Source organism: Protopterus annectens, chromosome 11.part0 (genome assembly GCF_019279795.1).
Source record: "Protopterus annectens isolate FY-2018-M chromosome 11.part0, PAN1.0, whole genome shotgun sequence".
Classification (NCBI taxonomy): domain Eukaryota; kingdom Metazoa; phylum Chordata; order Ceratodontiformes; family Protopteridae; genus Protopterus; species Protopterus annectens.
This window is the reverse complement of record NC_056745.1, coordinates 656295993-656310409: the sequence shown is the minus strand read 5'-3', so window position 1 is coordinate 656310409 and position 14417 is coordinate 656295993. Positions and strand designations below refer to the sequence as shown.

At 40.5% G+C, this 14417-nt stretch overlaps 1 protein-coding gene across 3 annotated transcripts in view; it reads right to left on the bottom strand.

Moving 5' to 3' along the window:
• Positions 1–14417, bottom strand: part of TTC38 (tetratricopeptide repeat domain 38) — a 1219387-nt gene that overhangs the window by 934376 nt on the left and 270594 nt on the right. The window lies entirely within an intron of this gene.

Here is a 14417-nt window from a genome sequence, read left to right as displayed (position 1 = left end):
ATATACCAGTCTCCATATAAAAGGGATATCACCACTTAATTAGTACATACAAACTCAGACTAAGTTGCAGTCACTATAATAAAAAGTGTTTCATTATACACGTCTAATAATCAACAGGAAATAACAGTTCTTTCATACAGTCTACGAGAAGAAATACATACTAAAAAAATGTTACACTTTAAATATATTACATACGTAAATAGAGCTATTAAACAATGTTCAATGGTGTATGTATCACTTTAAATAGCTAGACAGCATGAATGGCCCATGTTTGATAGTTTTTTTTTGAGCTTGCTGCACTTTCTTGAAGGGATTTAGGCTATGGAATTACTCCAAGCTCAAGAAAAGGACTTGAAAAAAAGAAGAAGAAGAGTTTTAGCTCGTGATCTCAGTGGGAAACCAAGAAAGAATGGCAAGTAAACTGTAAAAACACTTCAAAATTTCTAGTCAAGCTTGTGAAGTGACTAACTGTAATCTCCTTCACTTCATGGCTGTATACATATTTCAATTAAGCGTTTAACTTTTAAAAAAACACCCAAAAGCATAGAATCCAAAAGTAAACATTAAATAAATACAGATATTTAAAGGACTAGTTAAATATATAGGGCGGCCACGGTGGTGGGTGGTGGGCATTGCGTGCCAGCAGCAAGAGGTTCTCCTCGTTCTCGATCCTCAGCTGGGGTGCCTTCTGTCTTGAGTCTGCATGTCCTCCCTGTGGTCGCGTGGGTTTTCCTCGGTGTTCGGTTCCTCCCACATCCCAAAGACATGCTGCAGGTGGATTGGACACTCTAAATTGGCCCTAGGTGTGCGTGTGAGTGTGCCTTCTGTGGAAGGTTGGGCGCCGGCTGCAACTCGACGACGTGTAAAACTCCACTGCCATTCAATGTGCGGACAGGTGATCCGCTGTGGCGACCCCTAACCGGGATAAAGCCGAAAGAAGAAGAAGAAAGGACTAGTTAAATATATATTAGTATAATTCCTAATGTAAATTCTGTGCAGCAAAGTGTTTATGAAAACATTATATTTTCACCTTTTTATATGTTAATGTACTTTAACCACTATTTAGGTGTTACTCATAAGTGTTAAATTCACCACAAAGTCTTACACTCATTAATAGGAGGTATAAAAGTTCACTGGATTAAATGAAATAAGATTAATCTATCTTTTCTAGTATTTAGTCATAGTGCCATAATATAGCCATGAGGGCAATGTATTATGTGTTGAAGCTGTTAAACAATATATGTGCACATTTATAATTACTGAATTGCTTTGTATTGATTTTAAATTATTAAAAAGGCACCATATATACTTCTTTAGTAGAACTTTACTACAAATTTTTGTATTTTGTAGTGTAATGTTATATTATGAATGTTTTACCAGAAACAAATAATCAATATTAGACAGAATAAAACAACAAAAAAAGAAGAAAATTTTTACTTTTTTTCTTTGTAGATTATGGAAAAGGTGAACTTTCTTTTAAGTAGAATGGGATATGAAACAGACACTATTATAATTACAGAAAAAAAGCAGTAGTTAAGACATTATTAGTCTTTTAGCCTTTTTTTCTTGTCCACTATTTTTCCAGTTGTTTTTTCTCTTTTTGATGCTTAAGCGAAAAATTAGAGCACTCCATTTCTTCTGATTGATCTATAATGTTGTTTGTTAGATATGTAACAGCAGAGACTACTGTGTCAAAGATTTTGTGCCATCCGAAAAAATACTTTAAGTCTTGCAGGAAACAAAAGATGGACTTTAAAATGTTTCCTTTTCAGTTCCTTAATCAATGGTAAATATTACTTTCTTCTTGTAATCACTGCAGATGATTAGTCACTGTCAAATCTTAAGATGTTGTCTTAATGGGAGAGTTAGGCCATGCTGTTTTCAACACCAGTTACTTGTCTTGGGAAGAAAAAAGTGTACAAGTCTTGGATTAGAGTTTACCTTTTTAGAAACTGAAGAATATGCCAGTGACCTATGGGCTCTTTCTATGCCAAAGGAAAGGGACTCCTGTAGATTTAAGATATTAAGTAGTCAAGATATGAGGACGTTTATCATGTTGTTCCCCTCTGTTTTTTTCTGGCAAGCCATAAATATGAAGATTATTCCTTCTTCATCCATTTTCTAGATCATCAATTTTACTGAGCAAGGAAGTGTTTTGTTTTAAGAGAAATTCCAGTTGAAACTCTTGTTCAGTTTCTCTGCCCTCTAGGTCATTTAAAGTGTGTTCCATAATGGCAATCTGAATTGTATGTTAACAGTTCCATTTGTTTTGTACTTTCCTCTTTAAAAGCATCCAGCTTACTGTCCATTTTATCAATTTTTACAGATAAATCATTCACAGTGGAAAGCAGGGCTTGTAGTTCTTTCCTCATTGACTGGTCATGTGCACTGCTTTTGGAGTAACTCATCTTGAGAAAGTGTCAGTGTCCTTTCTGAGAAGATTTTGACAATAAATTCAGCAAATACAGAAAAGATATTCCAGTACAGTTTTCCAGGAACTTTAAGAAATATAATTCCTTGGGTTTGATAAATTAACTTGTCTCAGTTTTTTAAATTTCCTGTCAGAAATGCATATTAGAGAGTTGAGCCAAGGGAAAGTGCTGTTAACCAGCCAGCATCTTGGCCAAGCCCTCCAAGATGCTGGCCTTTTCCATAGTACATGCAAACACCTTAAGAATAGCAGCACACAGCTCTGTCACTATGGAGCACTCAGAAGTAAGCAAGACTCAGAATCAAATATAATTAAATGTCTAAGACAGGACAGAAATACTACTATAAGTACAATTCAAGCTATCTACTTAAGAACTAGAATACCAAAACTATCCAAACTGACACACTGAAGTAAACTGGGACAAGTCCAAGGAAAGGGGGACTGAACAACACACTCTGATTACCTGTAAAAATCTGGTACTAACGCTATACATATAACAATACACTCCTAATTGAAATAAGCCCATAGGCCATAAACTAGTGATCAATAACTGAAAATTAGAAACCAAAAGTGGAGCACTTACCTGCTATGATCAGGTTGTGACGTGAAAGGTGGCAAGTGAGATCAGAGCTAGTCAGGGAGAAGCAAGATGTTATGGGAAAGGAAGAATTTGGAAGGATTTCAGGCAGCAGTACTGAATTGGCCAGACTGGGTCTGAGTGGAAGCTCATGGACCCATATGTCAGACTGGCCAGACTTGATCTGAGTGGAAGCTCAAGGACCCATATGTCAGACTGGCCAGACTGGATCTGAGTGGAAGCTCAAGGACCCCTATGTTAGAGTAGCCAGACTGAACGAACAGGATAAACTACTATTCTTTCCCAAGCTGCTATGCCAAGAAAAATAAATAATTTCAAGATCACCTTCATTAACAATATTAAGACTGAGGTCACATCCCGTACTAAACTGTTAGGAGCAAAAATAAAGGACAATCTTAAATTTGACCTCCATATTCAAAACTGTTCAAAACCACACCAAAATCTATGGATGCTATACAGAGCCAAAATCTTCATAACCAATACAAGTAAAGAGACTCTGGTTACTACCTACCTCCTCCCATCACTCTTCTATGGAGTATCCATCCTCACAACTTTTCAGATGCTTGCAAAAACAAAGCCTGAACAACGCTATTACAAAGTAGCTAGATTCTCAGCAAATACTTTGAACCAATTACTCCCCTGCAATCAAGACTCAGAATTGGTATAACTACCCCCACAACCTGACATACACCCAGCTACTTACAACACACAGACTTCTACACCAATCCTTCAGACAGCCCAGCACTAAAAAATTCTCCACAACTACCTCCCTAACCAATCACTATGATCTAATGAAAAGAAACTCCTTAACACCTACAATCCACTTAAATCAGTAGGTTAAAACCTGTATACATACTCTGTAGCCAAATCCTGGAACTGTAGAAATCAGATGTATATCTTACTTCCACACATTCAAATCTACTTAAAAAAAATCCTAGCTAACAGACCACTGTGTTTTTACTCTTCTCCAGTTAATATTCTCATCCCCAATAATATATATGCTCACACATCTCACTTCCAGTCTTTCTCTCCCTTTCTCCTATTCTCCACCAGGCCTACCCTACACTTTCAAACCTCCTCTATCCTCTTGTTAGACTGCTGTCTCTTATGGTATTCCTTCTCATCACCTACCTAATACTTAAGCAGACTCTAAATGAATCTCCTTAGTGTGTATGCTCCAATTAAAATTATTGATGTACCCTGTAACATCATACTCTACTATTTGTCTTATTTTTGTCAAACCTGTAAATGGTACATTGTCTTTGTATTCTGTACTTTACTATTTGTATAATTTACACATTGTTTTATCACAATTGGTGTTCCTCTCCTTGGACCTCTGCTGAAAATGGGTACCATACTCGGTCAGACTTTTGTGGTAAATAAATAAATAATAACAAACAGTCCTTCACTTCTCTGACTTATTGGAGAGACTTACTCAAACACTGCCTGGCAGTGTATATGCATATAACACTACACTCAACTCACGGGCTAGTTTTCCAAGCACCAAATGTCAAAATATGTCTGTCACATGTATAACAGTGAAACACATCTACTGAACAAGTTGTATTCCATCAACCATACAGTTACATTAAGGCCTGATAATCAGATATGCTGTTTCTAAACTGCTGTCCAAGTAATAAGTCTGTTGAATTGCTAGCTCACCTGCATGGATTATATTTTTTGAACTACAGCAATCTCGTAGTAACCAAGCCTAGTTAAAAGATGCAAATTCTAAAACCAGAGCATTAACAATGTAAAAATAGCATTCTCTGCTATTCACAGATATAGTGCATTGATGTGAACAAACATCACTCATGAGCACCATGTACAGCAAACCTCATATTGTGATTCATAGGCATAGACCACGGTAGCCCACAGCAGTCTACAACAGACATACCATTCTGATGCAATGTGAACAAAGGTGCACAAGCACACCCTGTGTACTATGTGCTCCTGTGTTCAGCAAGGCGGAATATTGTCTAGCATTTCTCAGGTACGTTATAACTACCAAAGCTACATTTACAAATTCAGTTGTGTTCTACTGTCAAGCCCATGGGTGATTTTTAAAGATATTACGCGGACATGATTATGAAGCTAGAGTCATCACCATAACATAGTAATGCAGGGAATCTACTGCTGTGCAAGTATTCCTTAACACAGACCTTGTCAGAATCATAATGTGTATTTGGGGGGGTGTCATAGAAGGTTTGTCTGTTACTGCAAAAGAACTCTGCTGCTAGTAGGGAATTTTTTTTTTGCAGTACTATTACTACTCTGTCTGCTGAACAATATATTAACAAGGAAGGTTGATCCCAGAGCTGAAAAGTGTAAGCCCATTGAACTATATGCAATTAGACTTCCATAGGTTATCCTGTTGTGACCAGACAACACTCCAGAGGGAGGGGGGGGTCAATGCATGTGCACTCAATGTAAGTAGTAGTTCTGATTAAAAAAGAGTGATGTACTTACCATAACTTGGCATCTGTGTTATCCTATGTCATTATTCCTCACAGAAGGGTCTAGGATCCGTCATCGGATCCGAGCCAGCAACTTATCACAGACAGATCCAAGTCTCAAGCTCTTCCCTCTCCCATAATCCCCCGCTGCCCTCTAACCCTCATATTGAGTTTGCTAACAGAGCTAGAAGGCCAATTATCAAATATAGAAAGAAGAATTAAGCTCAGCTCAACACTCCAACTTCCTCAGGGTCTATATTAGAACATCAAGTTTCAAAACTTCGAATATTCTAATATCGACCCCTATTCAGTGAAAGCTGAAAATATCGAAGCAACAGATAAACATATTTTTTCCTAGAGAAAGAATTTGGTTGTCCGTTTCTGTCGCTTCATGTTTTCAGTGCTGTGGTGGAAAGTTACAGGTCGGGTTCAGGTAAGTGTGCAATTGATTGTGGGTTAGGTTAATTAGGGTTAGGGTGCGGGTTAGGTATGTGTGCAATTGTGTGGACATGAGGGTTAGGGCGGGTTAGGTGAGTTAGGGTTAGAGCACGGGTTAGGTAAGTGTGCGATTGTGTGGACGTGAGGGTTAGGGCAGGGTAGGTGAGTTACGGTTAGGGAGTGGGTGAGGTAAGTGTGCAATAGTGACGGACCTTAGGGTTAGGGTTTGGGTTAAGGTAAGTGGATAGCTAGTGGTGTGTGTATAGTTTAGTGTAGGGTTAGGTGTAAGATTTTAGGTGTATGTGTGTGGATTGCTGTTTGTTTGGTGTGCTTGTGTTGTGTGTATGTGTTTTGGAACAGAAAATTTTTTCCCTAGTAAAAAATTTGCTGTTTTGTATGTTTAATGTTTTTAGCTTTCGCTGAATAGGGGGTTGATATTAGAACATTCAATGTTTTGAAACTTCGATGTTCTAATATAGACCCCTTCCTCAGATGATCCAACGAGAAAAGGGGATGGCGGGAGGGAAATGTGAGGCATAATGACATAAGATAACACAGATACCATGTTAGGGTAAGTACTTAACTCTTTATCTGATGTTATCTATGTCATTACTCCTCACACAAAGGTCAGAGTCCCCAGCTACCATACATCCTGTGAGACCTCAAGGAAAGTCATGTTGAAGCACTGTGGAACCAAAGGAAGCCCTGTTCCTGGAAACCAAATCCAGCTTGTAATGAGATATAAAGGTGTGAGGATTAGACCAAGTGGCAGCAGCACAAATATCAATAGAGAGCTTGGCCATGAACACTAAGGACATAGCCACGGACCTAGTAGAATGAACTCTTATTCTTCCCAGAACCTCAAGATGCCTGTTGTCATAGAGGTTCAGGTAGAAATCCATTTAGAAATAAATAGTCACCTTAGAAACTGGGAGGCCAAGTATGTTAGGGCAAAAGCCACAAAGAGCTGATCTGATTTGAGAAACCATTTGGTCCTATGTAGATAAAATCATAACTGCCTGTGAACATCCAAGGTATGCAGAATGTACTCTCCTTTGCTGGAATAGTTAGGAAAGAGCACTGGCAACTGAATATATTGCTTTAGATTGGATTCAGAGGCAACCTTGTGCAAAAAAGAAGGATTTGTCCTGAGAGATACTCTATCCTTGTGAAAGATCATATACGGAGGAGCAATGGAAAGAGCTTGCAATTCCCAAACCTTCCTGGCCGAAGTTATGCCAACCAGGAAAGCAGTCTTCCATGACAAGAATTTGAAATCACATGAACTGGCCGGTTCAAAGGGACTCTTAGTCAGAGACTGCAGCACTAAAGTTAAGTCCCAAGGAGACGAGGGGTCCTTAACAGGCGGTCTTAGAAGGAAAACGCCTTTCACGAACACTTTGCAAAGTCTGGAAAAGAAAGTATTCTCACTGCCGTCATGGAAACTGGAAAGGATATCTGAAACAGAGGCATAAAAAAGATCCAGATTCTTGCTATTAGCCCAGCTTAAAAACCTTTTCCATTTACTACTATAAACCATTCTGGTGGAAGGTTTCTGGGAAGCTAGGATAATACGCCTGATGGGGAAGCCAGCCCGGACTCTTTCAAAATCAACAGAATTGGAGAAACCATGCAGTTAGACGAAGGGTCCAAAGGTTTGGAAGAGGAAGCCCCAAAGGATGGGAAATCAGATCTGGAAGAGGATCCAGTGAGGCCAGAAGGGGGCAATGATTATCAGGGTTGCCCTCAGGTGTTACGTTTTCTGCAAAAACTTGGGAATTAGAGGGACAGGAGGACAAGCATAAAGGAGACCCAGAGTCCAATCATGGACTAGAGCATCCCTCAGTGACTCCCCGTGAGGGGGGATCAAGGCTAAGTCCAAGCTGCATTTGTGGTTGGTCAGGGAGGCAAAAAGGTCACAACACGGCTGACCCCAGCAGTTGAAAATCTGCTTCACCACTGTGGGATTGAGGGACCACTCGTGTGGACTCAAGATGGATCTGCTGAGTTTGTCAGCCAACACCTTGGAATCCTCAAGTATATGCATTGCAAGAAGAAAGCACCTGGAGGACATCTCCCATTCCCACACTCTCACGGCCTCTCTGCACAATGGGTAAGATCATGTTCCCCCCTGCTTGCTGACATACCAGACCACTGCCATGTTGTCCGTCTGAATTGCAATCATCCCCAGGGGGAGGCAGTCCTGAAAGGCTTGCAACATTAGTACGACTGCTGTCATCACTAGGATGTTTATGTGCAAGTTGGTCTCTACAGGGGACCACATGCCTTGGACAGTTCTCCCTTGGAAATGCCCCCCCTCACCCCAACAGGGAAGCGTCCATGGCCACCGTGGCCTTGGGTATAGGAAAAGAAAAGGGCCAGCCTAGGATGAGATCCTGAGACAGAAGCCAACAAATAAGGTGCTGCCTGCACACAGGTGTCAGGTTCATGGACATGGGTTGAGACAGAACGGACCATTGGACTGCCATGGTTCACTGCAAAACTCGCATGTGATACCTCTCTAGAGGAACAAGTTGAATGGCCGAAGGCATGGATCCTAGGATCCAAAGAATCAAGTGAACCAGAGGCTGGGAAAGATCTAAGATCTGCATGACCTGTTCCCGGATCAACTGAACTCTGCGTGGAGGCAATGCTGCAATCTTTGAAACGGAGTCTAGCTGGACTCCTATGAAAGGCAACTTTTGCCCAGGGACCAGATTCAATTTCAAAAGATTGTCAGTAATCTCCAACTGACTGAATAGGAGAAGGACATAATGTATGGCTTGTGACAGTCAATGCCTCGTGGATGCTATGAGGAGCTAATCATCCAGGTATGGAAATACCTGAAATCCCTGCAGCCACAGGGGGCTGTGGTGAGTCCGAATGGTAGGTCCCTCTACTGATAGTGACTGGCCCCTAATCTGAAGTGAAGAGGACTCCTGGAGCCCCTGTGTATCTTGATGTGATAGTAAGCATCCTGGAGATCCATGGAGCACATCCAGTCATCCTTGTGTATGAGAGGCAGAAGGGACTGAACAGTGACCATCTGGAACTTGAACTTCTTGACCAATATATTCAACTCACTGAAGTCCAAAATAAGACGCAGGTCCCCCATCTTTTTTGGCACTAAAAAGAAGTGAGAGTAAGTTCTGGATCCTCTTTACCCTGCTGGGATCTCTTGGATGGCTCTTTTTTGAAATAGTTGTTGAACTTCCTTGAAGTCCAATTCCCTCTGATGGGGTGGAATGTCAGGGAGATATCTTTGTATAGGAGGGAGTTCCGAAAAGGGAATAAAGTAACCCCTGGAAAGGATGTTTAACACCCACTGATCAAAGGTAATGTTTGTCCAGGCTAATGGGTAAGGGGAAATATGACCCCTAACTGCCTCCAGGGCAGAGCAGTCAGGCAATGCTTCAGCATCTCTGAAAGGGCTGCTCAGAGAAAGGTTCCCTGAGCCCTGATTTTGCAAGCCTCCCCTGCCTCTAGGGCAGCGTCTGCCATTGAAACCTCTCCCCCCTGCCTCTGAAAGAGGAATCATCAGGAGCACCCTGGAAGGAAGACTGACTTCTGGAAACATATCTTCCTAGTTCCTCTTGGGTTTTGGAGAACAACCTCTGAGGAGTAGAAAGCTTCATCCCGAGCACAGAGAGAGTCTTCCCTTCCTGCTCACGGATCAACTGAACTCTCAAAGTATCCTTCATGGAGGGTCCGAAAAGGGTGGACCCATCAAAGATCACTTTCATAAAAGATGCTTTGAAGGGTTCCACAAACCAACATAGATGCAGCCAGGGATGCGGTCTTATAGCAATGACGATACCTGCAGCTCAAGAGGTAGCTTCTGCCACATTGGAAATTAATCTCATCAAGGAATTAGCAAGGGACATCCGAACAGAAAGCTTGGAAGACACCTTCTTGAGGTCCTCCACCAACAATAACTCTGTAAGGGAAGTGTTGAGTTCTTTAACCAAGTCCCTTTGGAGGCAGGTAAAATGCACCAAGTAATTAACTGCCCTCAGTCCAAACGTAGCTGAAGCACACACATGCTTCCCATGTCAATATATCACCCGGGACTCCCTGTTCGGGGGATGAACTCTGGAGCTCTGCTCTCCCAGCTCCTTCTTGGTGGCAGCGGCAACCACAATGGCATAGATCGGAACTCCTCTACTCCAAAATAGGTGGTTAATGGGGGCGGGGGGGCTAAGAAATGTATCAGCTCACTTGGACACTGGCTCCAAGCTGTCGGGCTCCTTCCAAGCCCTGACGGCTACGATCTAACAACTCTTCAGCAGTGGAGGACACCCAGGAAGTAACCAAAAGAAATGAGTGAAGCAACTCGAACAACGACCAATAATCCACAAAGAGTTGCAAGAGAGACAAACCAACCACAAAATAAATCCAATAAGTGAAGTTTATTCAGGTACAGCGTGAAACAAGAATTAACGCTCTTCTAAAATCATACAATGCGTTTTCGTCCCAATGATTAGGACTTCATCAGATACACATCTAACAATCAAGTTTACCTTATATACCAATTTAATTATTAATTAACCTATGGAAACAGACTCCATTTATTCGAACTACCAAATCATATTCTTATTGCCTTCATGAATATTCATTAGTATAATGAATATGTATTTCTTAAACACATTTTTTTTAATGAAACTTTTTAAAATATTGATGTGTGGATTATAGAAATATGTAAACATTTGATCTATTAAAATATATTTAAAAAACGTTGAAATATAAACTTAAATAATGCCATATTATTATCACGAACTGAAGTTATTGTACTAAATATGTATGAATGAATATGTATGAAAAACCCCCTCTAGTGTACAAAACTGGCAATTACCTCAACCAGTACTAGATAATTCCTAAAATACACATATAACAGTCTGTATATAAGCATTTAATATACCTAATAACAACCTGATACTGGTGATGTCACGAAAATTACAGATGATAAATATAAAAATATAAAATTGTATATATATAAATAAATAAATAAATATATAAATACATAAATATATAAATATATAAATACATGAACTCATAAATATACAAATTTACAAATAAAAACATCATACCTTATTATACTTTAACTTTAATAAGGGTCCAATGGAAATGGTTTCATTTAAACCAGGTTTCCTACTAGCATCAAGAAAAACCTGCCACCACAGTTCTCTACTTTCCAATCTTTCTTCCCATGGACCCCCTCTAAAATCTGGTTTTACTTGTTCTAAAACGAAAAATAAATATTCAGCTCCTTCACAACATTTAGAATGTTTATAAAGTGCATTTGTTTCCTTGGCCTTACTAATATCGTATACAATATTAAAACCAGATTTTAGAGGGGGTCCATTGGAAGAAAGATTGGAAAGTAGAGAACTGTGGTGGCAGGTTTTTCTTGATGCTAGTAGGAAACTTGGTTTAAATGAAACCATTTCCATTGGACCCTTATTAAAGTTAAAGTATAATAAGGTACGATGTTTTTATTTGTAAATTTGTATATTTATGAGTTCATGTATTTATATATTTATATATTTATGTATTTATATATCCATATATCTATATATTTATATATATACAATTTTACATTTTTATATTTATCATCTGTAATTTTTGTGACATCACCAGTATCAGGTTGTTATTAGGTATATTAAATGCTTATATACAGACTGTTATATGTGCGTATTTTAGGAATTATCTAGTACTGGTTGAGGTAATTGCCAGTTTTGTACACTAGAGGGGGTTTTTCATACATATTCATTCATACATATTTAGTACAATAACTTCAGTTCGTGATAATAATATGGCATTATTTAAATTTATATTTCAACGTTTTTTAAATATATTTTAATAGATCAAATGTTTACATGTTTCTATAATCCACACATCAATATTTTAAAAAGTTTCATTAAACAAAATGTTTTTAAGAAATACATATTCATTATACTAATGAATATTCATGAAGGCAATAAGAATATGATTTGGTTGTTCGAATAAATGGAGTCTGTTTCCATAGGTTAATTAATAATTAAATTGGTATATAAGGTAAACTTGATTGTTAGATGTGTATCTGATGAAGTCCTAATCATTGGGACGAAAACGCATTGTATGATTTTAGAAGAGCGTTAATTCTTGTTTCACGCTGTACCTGAATAAACTTCACTTATTGGATTTATTTCGTGGTTGGTTTGTCTCTCTTGCAACACCCAGGAAGTAGATGGGTTCATCCTGAACACCTTCAGAAGATGGAGGTTGGAGAGACCATCCACCCTTCTGTTTCAAATCTAAAGGATGTTCCCAAAGGTAACATCACCAGGCAGAGATCTGGGGGACCCATCTCCTTCACTGAGGTTCATGTCCTCTGTGAGGCACTCCAAGGGCGAGTCCAAGTGCCTCCTCTTGCACTTCCTCTTACAAGGTGCCTCCTCCCTGGCTGGGTCCGGGAAGGACTCAGAAGACACAGGGACCCCATAAGAGGAAGAAACCCCTTGAAGTCTTGAATGGGAGGGCTGACCCTGGACAGGATGGAAGGTCTCGCCACCCAAAGCAGGAAGGGGCAGGGATAGACCCAGAGGGGCAGGAGATGAAGCTCCAGTCCTGGAGAAGGTCTTCTCTATCACTCGGAAGGCCGAAGGGCTGGAAGTAGTCCCATTCCCACCTCCAGAGAGTGAAGTCCCCGGGGGGGGTGAGCCCTGCAGGGCTATCAAGAGCCAAAGCCCCCAGGGAAAGAGATTGGTCTAAAAAAACCTAGACCCGACCCAGAGTCCAACCCAGATGAGCCAGCACTGAGCACTTCAGCACAGGCCCCACTCTGATGCGAGGGTAGGGGAACACAGCAGACCAGGCACCCTAACGGGGGTTGAGAAAAATGGAATACTAGACCCTGTTGGGACCTGACCACAGGTATATGGGTCCCATGATTCTGAAACACCTTGGGTTGGAAGAGGAGACTGGGATTGGAGAAGCTCCCCTAGCCAAATGGGCTTGGAATGCCAAAAGCCCCAGCTTTATCTGGGCTTTGAGAAAGCTCCTCATTATTCTGTCCATATCAGAAGGTAACCAACTCCTGGATGATCTGGAGGAAGTGAAGGAGTGGGTGGACTTGGGCAGAGATCCTGAGGATCTGTGCCAAAGATATGGAGTTCGGCACCGGGGCCTAGGACCCAACTGGAATAACTACCTAGAAAAAATAGGCGAAGCAACGCCTTCTATGACTATGGGTGGATCCAACAAGCCTGCTGGATCCGACAACCTAGCAAAGGAAGTGATTGTATCTGATGAACCAGTCAGATCCGAAGCAGGCTTAGCCTTGACCAGATCTGAGGGCCTCTGATCCAAAGAGGCCTTGTAACCAGTGGAAGAATCCAAAGACATCTGATCCAAACATCTCAGATCGGAAATAGCCCAGGTTGGAGCCAGATCTGGGGATTTAGGATCAGACAGTCTGGGCTTTGTAGAAGCCACTGGAGACATAAAAGGGGTCTTCCTCTTGGATTTGGAAGAGGAAGCCTTAGGGGGGAAAACAAAAGGACCCCTTTGCACCATTTCTTTCACAGGAAGCTTGTTTCGGTGCTCCTCCAAGGCCATCGGGTTGAATACAGTACAAATGTCACATTCAGCCTCCAGGTGATGAGCTCCTAAACAATACAGGCACTCCTCATGCAAGTCAGAATTATGCATCTTCTGACCACATGAGGAGCACTTTTTAAAACCAGAGGGCTTGTCAGACAAAGCTAAAGAACTACACAGCCCTAACACTAACAGGGGAACTAGCTACAAAAAGGGCACCAAACATGAATGAATGTTCTAAATGGGGAAAACTACATACACACACCACGCACTAACAAATCTATGGGAGGGGAGGTAAACTACTAACTAAAGCTACCTAAGCTGAAAATACCCAAAAAACCTAACAAATACAAGATAAAGCACTTAAATGAGCAAGAGCTTGATGGCTCACGTCCATAGCAAACACAAGGCAAATGAGATCTGAAGGTTAGAGGGCAGCAGGGGATTATGGGGGAGGGAGGAGCTTGAGCATTGGATCTGTCTGTGATAAGTTGCTGGCTCAGATCCTATGATGGATAATAGAGCCTTCTGTGTGGAATAATAACATAGATAACATCAAATCAATGGGATAAGACTGCATGCAATGTCCTACTACATTGTGTAGGACATTTTAGGAATTCCAGAGAGCTTTGGTATGCCACTCTATGGCTTACCAGTCATGCTCTTTAGCACTCAATCTTTATAAATAGTGCACTCTGTGTTCACTGAGCTATCCACAAGAAATCCCTTTAAGTTACAAAATACAAACATATTTGACACAGTATCTGAACAGCTATTGACTTCTAATGAAACTACATAATTATCACCATTTTCAAAAAAAAGATTGGAATCATTCAAGAATAAATTGGAAAGTCACATAACTCTATTGAGGTTATACACTGTGTGACTTCCTTGTAAATTCTAAGGTGATTTCTAG